Here is a 13919-nt window from a genome sequence, read left to right on the forward strand (position 1 = left end):
CTTGCTTCATCATAATTAGGCATGCAGTCATTAGCCACAGCTCTGATTATGGGTCACTGAGGTCAGTTTCAATAATTCCTCAAAAACCTAACCATGCAGTCCCCCCTAACTGTGTAGTCATCTTGCTTTACTGCTGTTTGTGTGATTAGCTGAGAGGAGCTCACGGCAGCATCCTCCCAATAAAAGTGTAGATGAACCGTTCCTTAACTCTTTCTTGCTTCACATACAGATGGCTTATGGAGGTACAGGGGAGATGCAGGTCTAATAAACAGAATAGAATATCTGCGCCAGGTGTGTTTCTCTGCATTGGTGTCCCATCACAGGCCCACCAGTGTATGTGTGATCTTTGACTCCTGCCAGTTCACAAGCAGGCGGCCAGGAAACGGTTTCAGCCTATCAACCACTGAGGAGATAAAGCCTTTGTATAAGGAATGAGGAAGCAATGAACACATTCAGCCTATCACAGGAGTAGCCCTGAGTGTTCCGAATTATAATTTCTTCATGTCACTGTATGTTATTGAGCCCAAGTAGCTCGCCGTGATCGTATAGTGGTTAGTAGTCTGTGTTGTGGCCGCAGCAACCTCGGTTCGAATCCGAGTCACGGCATTGTGGTTGGCAATGTCACGGCAGTTGGGTTTTGCCTTTACAGAATTCCCAAATGTACCAGTTGTTTTTGTAAAATGTCTATTAAAAACAGATCCTTTTCAATATTTAAACGATCTAACGACAAATTATTTAAACACACATGATTATAAGATGTAGGTATACTGTACTTACTGACATAAATTATCGTTCTTGAACATATTTGCGGTAAGGGGAGCGGACCTCTCCCCAGGCCAATCAGAATGCAGATGAATGCAGTTGCAGTTGAGTGACCTGTCTTGTGGCTGTCTACAGGGAATGCACATATGTAGCTGTCTCGCAGCCCAATCCAGACATCAATTGAAGACAGGTTTTGATGCAAATAGAGCAGTAAGTGCAGAGAAATGCTCACTCTCTAAAAATGGCATTTATGCAATAGTAAGCTTAAATCCAACCTCACCAGTAGATAGGATTTATCAATAAATAAATAAAGCTTCTCCTCTCTGATATGGAATTACCCCCCAAAAAGTATAAGGGAATACCCAATGCTAACCTATGAGAGGGGCAGACCTCACATTAGTGAAAAATGTAATAGACTGTTTGATACTACTAGGACATACAAACTACCACAGTACATGTCTTACCTTTTACTTACATAGCATGATGCCCCTAGGACTACCTAGGGCCTACCTTAGGGGTTACTGATATGTAATAAAATTGAAGTTTAAGGCTTGGCAAGTAGTTTTAAATGCCAAGTCGAAGTGGCAGTACACTGCAGCACAGACACTGCAGTAGCAGGCTTGAGACAGGTTTGAAATGCTATTTCTTTGGGCGGCACAATCAGTCCCTGGGTATATGGAATACCACTTTACAAGGGGCTTTCAAGTAAATTAAATCTGTCAGTCAGGTATACTCCAATTATACACATGATTAGGGACGAAGCACGTGCACTTCAGCACTGATTAGTAGCGATAAAAAGATCAGAGTCCTAAGGCCAACAAAAAGATACAGCAAAATGCGGAGGTGAAAAGCAATAAGGTGGGGTTGGGACCACCTTAAGAATGCAAGGTCTAACAAAAACGAACTAAGGATAACATGAGTAAAACATCAGGTTTCTCTACAGCATTTGGTGAGACAAATGGGCCTTCTTTTATCTTCCATAAATGCAATCTTTCCCGGACCCCTTTATTATATAGCTCTTCAAGGAAAAAATATAAAGCACTTACAAAGGAGCCTCAAATACTCAAAGATGGTAGACTTCTGTAATATGGGTCATATACTAAAAGCAGCACGAAAACAGAGTGCAATAGGGTCCAAAAACTTGAGTGACCCATGAGAGTATGCATGCAAGCCTATGGTATTCCAAACTAGAGATATACGCATGCAATTTTTGTTTTTAGGAGAGAATGTGCCTGCTGAAAAAAACATTATTTTTAAAAAGTGCATTGCAGAATATCAGGAATTTGCTGTGGGACACCTTGAAAACTTGCATACAGATTATGTGCACACACCTTACAGTCAGTTGTTGTGGCCGAGTGGTTAAGGCGATGGACTAAAAATCCATTGGGGTCTCCCCCCGCAGGTTCGAATCCTGCCGACAACGAGAATCTTTTTAACATCGGCTACAATTTCAGAAGTTAACCTTTAGTATTTCTTCCATGTCAGTTTTATAAATAGGTGGCTTATTTTGGTGTCACTATTGCCATATCACATATTTATTATCGCTCCCCCTTTCATATCTTTGCTATAACTCTCGTGCTTCATTAGCGCTGGTGCAAACGCTTCAAATTATTATACCCTGGCTCTCTCGGTCATACCTGTGCATGCACTTGAAACTTACTTTACCAATAAAAGAAGCAAATAGAGAAATAAAATAAAAGTGCTAGCTGGATTAGGCAAACGCACTTCATAAAACTGCATTTTCTTTTCTATTCTCCCCCGTCTTACAAGCTTAACTGCTCCCTGTGTAATTTCTCTTAACCTGCTGTTCCTGGAAGAGAATTTCATCTACAAGCTCTTTCTGTGTTTTTTCCTAGTCTTTTCTTTCCCTTTTCTTAGATTTGTAACTGTTTCTTTACGTGCCCTATTTAGGCGCCATTAATCTCATTTGAGCTCCTTGTACCTGCTGCTGTTTTCTCCACACCTCATACTGTCTTTTCCCTCTTTCTCTCTTTCTCTGCGGTTGGTGGCTACTTTCCAAAGCGTCTGATGCCCCAATGTTCCTTCGTCTTGTTGTCAGACGTGAATTTGAAAAGCAACAAAATTAACGAGCCTTTACCACTCACACATGGCAGAAGTTTATACTTTAATTCAATGAGCGAAGAAAAGTGTGTTGTGGGGCCCCTACGAGCCATGGTGCTTGCTTCATCATAATTAGGCATGCAGTCATTTGCCACAGCTCTGATTATGGGTCACTGAGGTCAGTTTCAATAATTCCTCAAAAACCTAACCATGCAGTCCCCCCTAACTGTGTAGTTATCTTGCTTTACTGCTGTTTGTGTGATTAGCTGGGAGGAGCTCACGGCAGCATCCTCCCAATAAAAGTGTAGATGGACCGTTCCTTAACTCTTTCTTGCTTCACATACAGATGGCTTGAGGAGGTACAGGGGAGATGCAGGTCTAATAAACAGAATAGAATATCTGCGCCAGGTTTGTTTCTCTGCATTGGTGTCCCATCACAGGCCCACAAGTGTATGTGTGATCTTTGACTCCTGCCAGTTCACAAGCAGGCGGCCAGGAAACGGTTTCAGCCTATCAACCACTGAGGAGATAAAGCCTTTGTATAAGGAATGAGGAAGCAATGAACACATTCAGCCTATCACAGGAGTAGCCCTGAGTGTTCCGAATTATAATTTCTTCATGTCACTGTACGTTATTGAGCCCAAGTAGCTCGCCGTGATCGTATAGTGGTTAGTACTCTGCGTTGTGGCCGCAGCAACCTCGGTTCGAATCTGAGTCACGGCATTGTGTTTGGCAATGTCACGGCAGTTGGGTTTTCCTTTACAGAATTCCCAAATGTACCAGTTGTTTTTGTAAAATGTCTATTAAAAACAGATCCTTTTCAATATTTAAACGATCTAACGACAAATTATTTAAACACACATGATTATAAGATGTAGGTATACTGTACTTACTGACATAAATTATCGTTCTTGAACATATTTGCGGTAAGGGGAGCGGAGCTCTCCCCCAGGCCAATCAGAATGCAGATGAATGCAGTTGCAGTTGAGTGACCTGTGTTGTGGCTGTCTACAGGGAATGCACATATGTAGCTGTCTCGCAGCCCAATCCAGACGTCAATTGAAGACAGGTTTTCATGCAAATAGAGCAGTAAGTGCAGAGAAATGCTCACTCTCTAAAAATGGCATTCATACAATAGTAAGATTAAATCCAACCTCACCAGTAGATAGGATTTATCAATAAATAAATAAAGCTTCTCCTCTCTGATATGGAATTACCCCCCAAAAAGTATAAGGGAATACCCAATGCTAACCTATGAGAGGGGCAGATCTCACAGTAGTGAAAAATGTAATAGACTGTTTGATACTAATAGGACATACAAACTACCACAGTACATGTCTTACCTTTTACTTACATAGCATGATGCCCCTAGGACTACCTAGGGCCTACCTTAGGGGTTACTGATATGTAATAAAATTGGAGTTTAAGGCTTGGCAAGTAGTTTTAAATGCCAAGTCGAAGTGGCAGTACACTGCAGCACAGGCACTGCAGTAGCAGGCTTGAGACAGGTTTGAAATGCTATTTCTTTGGGCGGCACAATCAGTCCCTGGGTATATGGTATACCACTTTACAAGGGGCTTTCAAGTAAATTAAATCTGTCAGTCAGGTATACTCCAATTATACACATGATTAGGGAAGAAGCAAGTGCACTTCAGCACTGATTAGTAGCGATAAAGTGATCAGAGTCCTAAGGCCAACAAAAAGATACAGCAAAATGCGGAGGTGAAAAGCAATAAGGTGGGGTTGGGACCACCTTAAGAATGCAAGGTCTAACAAAAACGAACTAAGGATAACATGAGTAAAACATCAGGTTTCTCTACAGCATTTGGTGAGACAAATGGGCCTTCTTTTATCTTCCATAAATGCAATCTTTCCCGGACCCCTTTATTATATAGCTCTTCAAGGAAAAAATATAAAGCACTTACAAAGGAGCCTCAAATACTCAAAGATGGTAGACTTCTGTAATATGGGCCATATACTAAAAGCAGCACGAAAACAGAGTGCAATAGGGTCCAAAAAACTTGAGTGACCCATGAGAGTATGCATGCAAGCCTATAGTATTCCAAACTAGAGATAAACGCATGCAATTTTTGTTTTCAGGAGAGAATGTGCCTGCTGAAAAAAACATTATTTTTAAAAAGTGCATTGCAGAATATCAGGAATTTGCTGTGGGACACCTTGAAAACTTGCATACAGATTATGTGCACACGCCTTACAGTCAGTTGTTGTGGCCGAGTGGTTAAGGCGATGGACTAGAAATCCATTGGGATCTCCCCGCGCAGGTTCGAATCCTGGTGACAACGAGAATCTTTTTAACATCGGCTACAATTTCAGAAGTTAACCTTTAGTTTTTCTTCCATGTCAGTTTTATAAATAGGTGGCTTATTTTGGTGTCACTATTGCCATATCACATATTTATTATTGCTCCCCCTTTCATATCTTTGCTATAACTCTCGTCCTTCATTAGTGCTGGTGCAAACGCTTCAAATTATTATACCCTGGCTCTCTCGGTCATACCTGTGCATGCCCTTGAAACTTACTTTACCAATAAAAGAAGCAAATAGAGAAATAAAATAAAAGTACTAGCTGAATTAGGCAAACACACTTCATAAAACTGCATTTTCTTTTCTATTCTCCCCGAGTTACAAGCTTAACTGCTCCCTGTGTAATTTCTCTTAACCTGCTGTTCCTGGAAGAGAATTTCATCTACAAGCTCTTTCTGTGTTTTTTCCTAGTCTTTTCTTTCCCTTTTCTTAGATTTGTAACTGTTCCTTTATATGCTCTATTTAGGCGCCATTAATCTCATTTGAGCTCCTTGTACCTGCTGCTGTTTTCTCCACACCTCATACTGTCTTTTCCCTCTTTCTCTCTTTCTCTGCGGTTGGTGGCTACTTTCCAAAGTGTCTGATGCCCCATTGTTCCTTCGTCTTGTCGTCAGACGTGAATTTGAAAAGCAACAAAATTAACGAGCCTTTACCACTCACACATGGCAGAAGTTTATACTTTAATTCAATGAGCTAAGAAAAGTGTGTTGTGGGGCCCCTACGAGCCATGGTGCTTGCTTCATCATAATTAGGCATGCAGTCATTAGCCACAGCTCTGATTATGGGTCACTGAGGTCAGTTTCAATAATTCCTCAAAAACCTAACCATGCAGTCCCCCCTAACTGTGTAGTCATCTTGCTTTACTGCTGTTTGTGTGATTAGCTGAGAGGAGCTCACGGCAGCATCCTCCCAATAAAAGTGTAGATGAACCGTTCCTTAACTCTTTCTTGCTTCACATACAGATGGCTTTAGGAGGTACAGGGGAGATGCAGGTCTAATAAACAGAATAGAATATCTGCGCCAGGTGTGTTTCTCTGCATTGGTGTCCCATCACAGGCCCACCAGTGTATGTGTGACCTTTGACTCCTGCCAGTTCACAAGCAGGCGGCCAGGAAACGGTTTCAGCCTATCAACCACTGAGGAGATAAAGCCTTTGTATAAGGAATGAGGAAGCAATGAACACATTCAGCCTATCACAGGAGTAGCCCTGAGTGTTCCGAATTATAATTTCTTCATGTCACTGTACGTTATTGAGCCCAAGTAGCTCGCCGTGATCGTATAGTGGTTAGTAGTCTGCGTTGTGGCCGCAGCAACCTCGGTTCGAATCCGAGTCACGGCATTGTGGTTGGCAATGTCACGGCAGTTGGGTTTTTCCTTTACAGAATTCCCAAATGTACCAGTTGTTTTTGTAAAATGTCTATTAAAAACAGATCCTTTTCAATATTTAAACGATCTAACGACAAATTATTTAAACACACATGATTATAAGATGTAGGTATACTGTACTTACTGACATAAATTATCGTTCTTGAACATATTTGCGGTAAGGGGAGCGGAGCTCTCCCCCAGGCCAATCAGAATGCAGATGAATGCAGTTGCAGTTGAGTGACCTGTGTTGTGGCTGTCTACAGGGAATGCACATATGTAGCTGTCCCGCAGCCCAATCCAGACGTCAATCGAAGACAGGTTTCAATGCAAATAGAGCAGTAAGTGCAGAGAAATGCTCACTCTCTAAAAATGGCATTTATACAATAGTAAGATTAAATCCAACCTCACCAGTAGATAGGATTTATCAATAAATAAATAAAGCTTCTCCTCTCTGATATGGAATTACCCCCCAAAAAGTATAAGGGAATACCCAATGCTAACCTATGAGAGGGGCAGACCTCACAGTAGTGAAAAATGTAATAGACTGTTTGATACTACTAGGACATACAAACTACCACAGTACATGTCTTACCTTTTACTTACATAGCATGATGCCCCTAGGACTACCTAGGGCCTACCTTAGGGGTTACTGATATGTAATACAATTGGAGTTTAAGGCTTGGCAAGTAGTTTTAAATGTCAAGTCGAAGTGGCAGTACACTGCAGCACAGGCACTGCAGTAGCAGGCTTGAGACAGGTTTGAAATGCTATTACTTTGGGCGGCACAATCAGTCCCTGGGTATATGGTATACCACTTTACAAGGGGCTTTCAAGTAAATTAAATCTATCAGTCAGGTATACTCCAATTATACACATGATTAGGGAAGAAGCACGTGCACTTCAGCACTGATTAGTAGCGATAAAGTGATCAGAGTCCTAAGGCCAACAAAAAGATACAGCAAAATGCGGAGGTGAAAAGCAATAAGGTGGGGTTGGGACCACCTTAAGAATGCAAGGTCTAACAAAAACGAACTAAGGATAACATGAGTAAAACATCAGGTTTCTCTACAGCATTTGGTGAGACAAGTGGGCCTTCTTTTATCTTCCATAAATGCAATCCTTCCCGGACCCCTTTATTATATAGCTCTTCAAGGAAAAAATATAAACACTTACAAAGGAGCCTCAAATACTCAAAGATGGTAGACTTCTGTAATATGGGCCATATACTAAAAGCAGCACGAAAACAGAGTGCAATAGGGTCCAAAAAACTTGAGTGACCCATGAGAGTATGCATGCAAGCCTATGGTATTCCAAACTAGAGATATACGCATGCAATTTTTGTTTTTAGGAGAGAATGTGCCTGTTGAAAAAAACATTATTTTTTAAAAGTGCATTGCAGAATATCAGGAATTTGCTGTGGGACACCTTGTAAACTTGCATACAGATTATGTGCATACACCTTACAGTCAGTTGTTGTGGCCGAGTGGTTAAGGCGATGGACTAGAAATCCATTGGGGTCTCCCCGCGCAGGTTCGAATCCTGCCGACAACGAGAATCTTTTTAACATCGGCTACAATTTCAGAAGTTAACCTTTAGTATTTCTTCCATGTCAGTTTTATAAATAGGTGGCTTATTTTGGTGTCACTATTGCCATATCACATATTTATGATCGCTCCCCCTTTCATATCTTTGCTATAACTCTCGTCCTTCATTAGCGCTGGTGCAAACACTTCAAATTATTATACCCTGGCTCTCTCGGTCATACCTGTGCATGCACTTGAAACTTACTTTACCAATAAAAGAAGCAAATAGAGAAATAAAATAAAAGTGCTAGCTGGATTAGGCAAACACACTTCATAAAACTGCATTTTCTTTTCTATTCTCTCCCGTGTTACAAGCTTAACTGCTCCCTGTTTAATTTCTCTTAACCTGCTGTTCCTGGAAGAGAATTTCATCTACAAGCTCTTTCTGTGTTTTTTCCTAGTCTTTTCTTTCCCTTTTCTTAGATTTGTAACTGTTCCTTTACGTGCTCTATTTAGGCGCCATTAATCTCATTTGAGCTCCCTGTACCTGCTGCTGTTTTCTCCACACCTCATACTGCCTTTTCCCTCTTTCTCTCTTTCTCTGCGGTTGGTGGCTACTTTCCAAAGCGTCTGATGCCCCAATGTTCCTTCGTCTTGTTGTCAGGCGTGAATTTGAAAAGCAACAAAATTAACAAGCCTTTACCACTCACACATGGCAGAAGTTTATACTTCAATTCAATGAGCTAAGAAAAGTGTGTTGTGGGGCCCCTACGAGCCATGGTGCTTGCTTCATCATAATTAGGCATGCAGTCATTAGCCACAGCTCTGATTATGGGTCACTGAGGTCAGTTTCAATAATTCCTCAAAAACCTAACCATACAGTCCCCCCTAACTGTGTAGTTATCTTGCTTTACTGCTGTTTGTGTGATTAGCTGGGAGGAGCTCAGCGCAGCATCCTCCCAATAAAAGTGTAGATGGACCGTTCCTTAACTCTTTCTTGCTTCACATACAGATGGCTTGAGGAGGTACAGGGGAGATGCAGGTCTAATAAACAGAATAGAATATCTGCGCCAGGTGTGTTTCTCTGCATTGGTGTCCCATCACAGGCCCACCAGTGTATGTGTGATCTTTGACTCCTGCCAGTTCACAAGCAGGCGGCCAGGAAACGGTTTCAGCCTATCAACCACTGAGGAGATAAAGCCTTTGTATAAGGAATGAGGAAGCAATGAACACATTCAGCCTATCACAGGAGTAGCCCTGAGTGTTCCGAATTATAATTTCTTCATGTCACTGTACGTTATTGAGCCCAAGTAGCTCGCCGTGATCGTATAGTGGTTAGTACTCTGCGTTGTGGCCGCAGCAACCTCGGTTCGAATCCGAGTCACGGCATTGTGGTTGGCAATGTCACGGCAGTTAGGTTTTTCCTTTACAGAATTCCCAAATGTACCAGTTGTTTTTGTAAAATGTCTATTAAAAACAGATCCTTTTCAATATTTAAACGATCTAACGACAAATTATTTAAACACACATGATTATAAGATGTAGGTATACTGTACTTACTGACATAAATTATCGTTCTTGAATATATTTGCGGTAAGGGGAGCGGAGCTCTCCCCCAGGCCAATCAGAATGCAGATGAATGCAGTTGCAGTTGAGTGACCTGTGTTGTGGCTGTCTACAGGGAATGCACATATGTAGCTGTCTCGCAGCCCAATCCAGACGTCAATTGAAGACAGGTTTTCATGCAAATAGAGCAGTAAGTGCAGAGAAATGCTCACTCTCTAAAAATAGAAACTAGAAAAAATGAAGATGCTAGCCCTCCACCACTTATCACACAATTTTTGTGAATACAAACAGACAATTGTTTTGTTTGTATGGGCAAATTTATTTAACCCTTTTACTTAATTCTTTTTTTCTTATTTATAGAAACGTTCTGGGTGAGAAAAGGCACAAAAAATACAGACATTTATATTATTTACAGCTCACACGCATACATCTTTCATACCACTATTACAACTGACATATATACAAGTAATCGACATATTTTTACACACTATATATACAAGCTTCTTTATGAAGAAGAATTCCAATTTCAAAGCCACAGATAATGATTCTCTGTGGAGAGTCAAGTTATTACGACGCCCAACAAGGGTCAAACAACAAAAAGGCAACAGAAAAATAAATTGCAAATTCACTGGTTGAAAATAATAAATCAATTATAACACAAATGTTAACTCGAAAATGCCTATTTTGCTGTTTTTTGCCAACGCGTTTCGAATCTGAGTCTGATCCCAGATTCTCCTCAGGGCTCTTTAAATGAAGATTCTGCAAAAAAAGAGGAAGCTTGCTTTAGCCACTATGCATCTAGCCATTTTGGACCCCTTAAGCGGAGAGATTATTAAGATTGTACCTCAAAAATGGAAGGCGCGGTCCCGCGGTGCCATTTTCAAGTGGGGGCTTTAGTTTCAGAAGAGGTTCTGTTAAAGAAATTATGGCGGTTAACCAACCATCCAGGGACACACAGGCTTTAGCGGCTTCAAACCTTCAAAGCGGAAAGGTCCTACCTTCAAATGTGGTAAGTGAGATCGCTACTGTTTCTTTGTGGCGCTGTATTTATTTCACTGTTCAGGCAGAGCTGCTGCAGCCTAGAACAAGTTAACAAGAGCGGCACTAAGTATATGTGAAGTTTAAAATACCAGTGACAAAGAATGCGGTGGGGGGAGTTGATTCATACCTGGTAACTGTTTTCCATTCAGGAGACTCACTGCATCGCCAGCCCGTAGCTCCTTCGTTTTCACGCAGGCGGCGGGCCGGGACCAAAATGTTCCCAGAAATTGGTATGATTCACGCTGTTTTCTAGGGGGATATCAGAGTAAAGATTTAGCGCTGGGGCGCAAAAGGCTCGCTCATCTAGATACCACGTCTTAGGGCTTAGGTACTAACCTTCTTCTCCAGCTCTGGCAGCAGGAAATGCGAACCCATTGGTGTACCGAAGCCATGTGAGCTCCCTACTAGATACCTGCCTACCGCTAAGCATTGTGGTCATTGTAGTGAGGAGTATTTACAAACGTGAAACTTCCGATAATGAGTTAAGTCCCGTTTGTGTGCTGTTAAATTTTAGTATTAAATATGCTTCTTTTTGTAGAAGCAGTTGTTCACAGTTGGTGCCCGGATTCAGATGATTTACATTACACAGTACAGTCCACTTGAACTCATTCTCACCATGGCTTTTGTCAACGAAATGTTGGACAAGTGGTGCTGTGAGGATTTTGTTCTTAATGCGTGACCTATGTTGTGTCATGCGTGTATTCACTTGCTGATTAGTCTTCCCGATGTAGATTTTAGGGCAGGAACAGACAATGGCATAAACCACATTTTTGGTTTTACAGTTGGTAAAATTGGAGTGGGTCCACGTTGTAGTCATATGTTGGAAGATTTTCCCTTCTAGGGTTGTGTCGCACGCGACACAATTCCCACATCTGTGGTGTCCCTCCACTGGTTTAAGGCCCCATTTAGACAATAAATCACTCTTTGGTTTTGTTACTCTAATGTCTGCACGGACCAGTTGTTGGCCAATGTTTTGGTTTTTGCGGAAAGCAAATAAGGGACGAGGGAAGGGAGTTTCTAATTCTTCCAGCAAGTGCCAGTGTTTTAGGACCAATTGTCTTATTTTGTGTGTTTCTGCACAGAACGTGGTGACACAGACCAAGCTCTCCAATTCACGCTTGATTTTTGTTTCAAAGAGGCATTCTCTAGGTGTGTATCTTGCCCTCTTGAAAGAATGTTTTAGTAATTTTTTGGGGTATCCCCTTTGTTGTAACTCATCACAAAAATGTTGGCCATGTTGTTCAAATTGTTCAACATCAGAGCAATTTCTTCGGATGCGGAGTAGTTGCCCGTAGGGCAAGTTGGCCCTTAAGTTTCGAGGATGCGAACTACCATAATGAAGAATGGTATTCTTGTCCGTTGCCTTCTTATGGAGTGAAGATTTCAGCATTCCTCCCACATTTTTCATCACCACGTCCAGAAACGTCATTTTGACGTTGCTTGAGTCAAGCGAAAAATGGATATCCTGGTGTCGTGAATTCAGCCAGTGGTGAAAGTCAACCAAGTCTGTGTGGCTCCCCTGCCACAGGAGCCACACATCGTCGATGTAACGGTGCCACTGTTTTATGTGTTGCATGAATGGGTTATTGGTGTCAACAAATTTTTTCTCGTATTCGGCCATGAACAGAACCGCCATTTCCGGAGCATAAGGGCACCCCATCGCGGTGCCCTTAATCTGCATAAAGAATTCATTGTCAAACCGAAAATAGTTCTTTTTCAGGGTTATTTCAGCCAGTCTAAGTATGAACGACGTTGGGACTCTATGGGGTCTCTCTCTGGAGTCTAGATAGAGTTCGATCGCCTCAAGAGCCTCCTCTTGAGGAATCTGTGTATACAGAGACGTAACGTCCATGGTGACCATTAATTGTGAGGTTTCATCAAAGACAGTGTCCTCAACTTTTTTTAGGAAATCCGTAGTATCACGGAGGTAAGCTTTCACTTTGGCTACGAAAGGTTTAAGGAAGAAGTCCACAAATTTGGACAATGGCTCTAGACATGAATCGCACCCCGAGACAATTGGACGTCCCGGGGGCTCAGACAGATTTTTATGGATCTTGGGCAAGAAGTATGCCACCGGGGTCCTAGGAGATTTTTTAATCAAGAAATCACTTTCTTTTGGGCCCAGGAATCCACTCTCCTTTCCACCTTGTACTACCTCTAAAATCAAAGACTGTATTTGTTGTAGAGGGTCTTCTGTCAATTTGCGGTACCATTCCTGATTGTTGACCTGGGAACTGCCTTCCGCTAGGTACTTATCCCTTGGCCAAATAACGACCGCCCCGCCCTTGTCAGCTTGTTTTATCACCACAGAAGAGTCTGCCTTAAGATTTTGTATGGCGGTCCTTTGCCCCTTGGTGATGTTGGGTTTAACAAATTTCTGTTGGTTTTCTAATTTATTAATGGATGACAGGAGAACTTGTTCAAATGCTTGAACTTGTTTTGGGATGTTCTGATTGGGTACGAAAGTAGATTTGTTCCTCAAGCCCGTAGTTTCCATATTGTTACTTGGTGGTTGATTAGCAAAGAACGCTTTAAGTCGAATTTTCCGACAGAATTCTATAGCTTCCAACTTTATTTTAGTAAAATCTGTCCGTCTTGTAGGGACGAATTTTAGTCCCAGATTCAAAACTGACTCTTCGTCCTTTGATAATGCCCTAGTTGATAAATTAACTATAGTAGATGGTTTTGCTATGACTTGTAATAATTCCTCCGGGTTCGCATTTCCCATTGCGGCTTGAACCTTACCTTTGACTGCTGTCCTTTCTCTAAAAAAGGATTTTGTTTTTTATTTCCACCCCTCGAGTCCGAACCAGATGATTCTGAGGACGAGGTTTCTGAAAAAGTTTTGAATCTATTCCTAGATCTTCCTTGGAAATTGTTAAGTGCTCCTCGGGATTCTGATTGGGAATAGTAGTCGTCCTTCAAGAAGGGATAAGCCCTTTCTAATGTGAAGGACTTGGAGTCTCTTTCGAACTGTCCTGTCTTATTATTTATGGTAATGTCTTTGAAGGTCTGTATCTCTTTATCAATTTTTTCCAAAAGGGCTTTGGAGTCTGAAACCGCCTGGTTGTCTCTGATGGCCGTAGTCAATTCCTCAATTTCTTGTAGTTCTTTTGCACATAATCTCTGGGCAGTCTCTATGGTGTGGACCATCAGGTCCCTGCTGCACTTGGTATTTATACAACTGAAGCCCTTCTTATATTCTGCGTCGTCAGTAAAAATGACTGGGACATTTTTCACCTGAAGGCCCCATGGGATGGTCCCACCCCTTAGG

The 13919-nt window shown here is 41.7% G+C and overlaps 3 non-coding genes across 3 annotated transcripts; all 3 read left to right on the forward strand.

The window, feature by feature from the left end:
- Positions 1-2103: 2103 nt before the first annotated feature.
- On the forward strand, positions 2104-2185 carry TRNAF-AAA (transfer RNA phenylalanine (anticodon AAA)). Its single transcript has one exon. It is a non-coding gene; the product is annotated as a tRNA-Phe (tRNA).
- A 5799-nt stretch (positions 2186-7984) lies between these two features.
- Positions 7985-8066, forward strand: TRNAS-AGA (transfer RNA serine (anticodon AGA)). The gene has a single exon. It is a non-coding gene; the product is annotated as a tRNA-Ser (tRNA).
- Positions 8067-9355: 1289 nt separating this feature from the next.
- TRNAH-GUG (transfer RNA histidin (anticodon GUG)) lies at positions 9356-9427 on the forward strand. Its single transcript has one exon. It is a non-coding gene; the product is annotated as a tRNA-His (tRNA).
- The last annotated feature ends 4492 nt before the right edge of the window (positions 9428-13919 follow it).

Source organism: Lissotriton vulgaris, unplaced genomic scaffold (genome assembly GCF_964263255.1).
Source record: "Lissotriton vulgaris unplaced genomic scaffold, aLisVul1.2 SCAFFOLD_301, whole genome shotgun sequence".
Classification (NCBI taxonomy): domain Eukaryota; kingdom Metazoa; phylum Chordata; class Amphibia; order Caudata; family Salamandridae; genus Lissotriton; species Lissotriton vulgaris.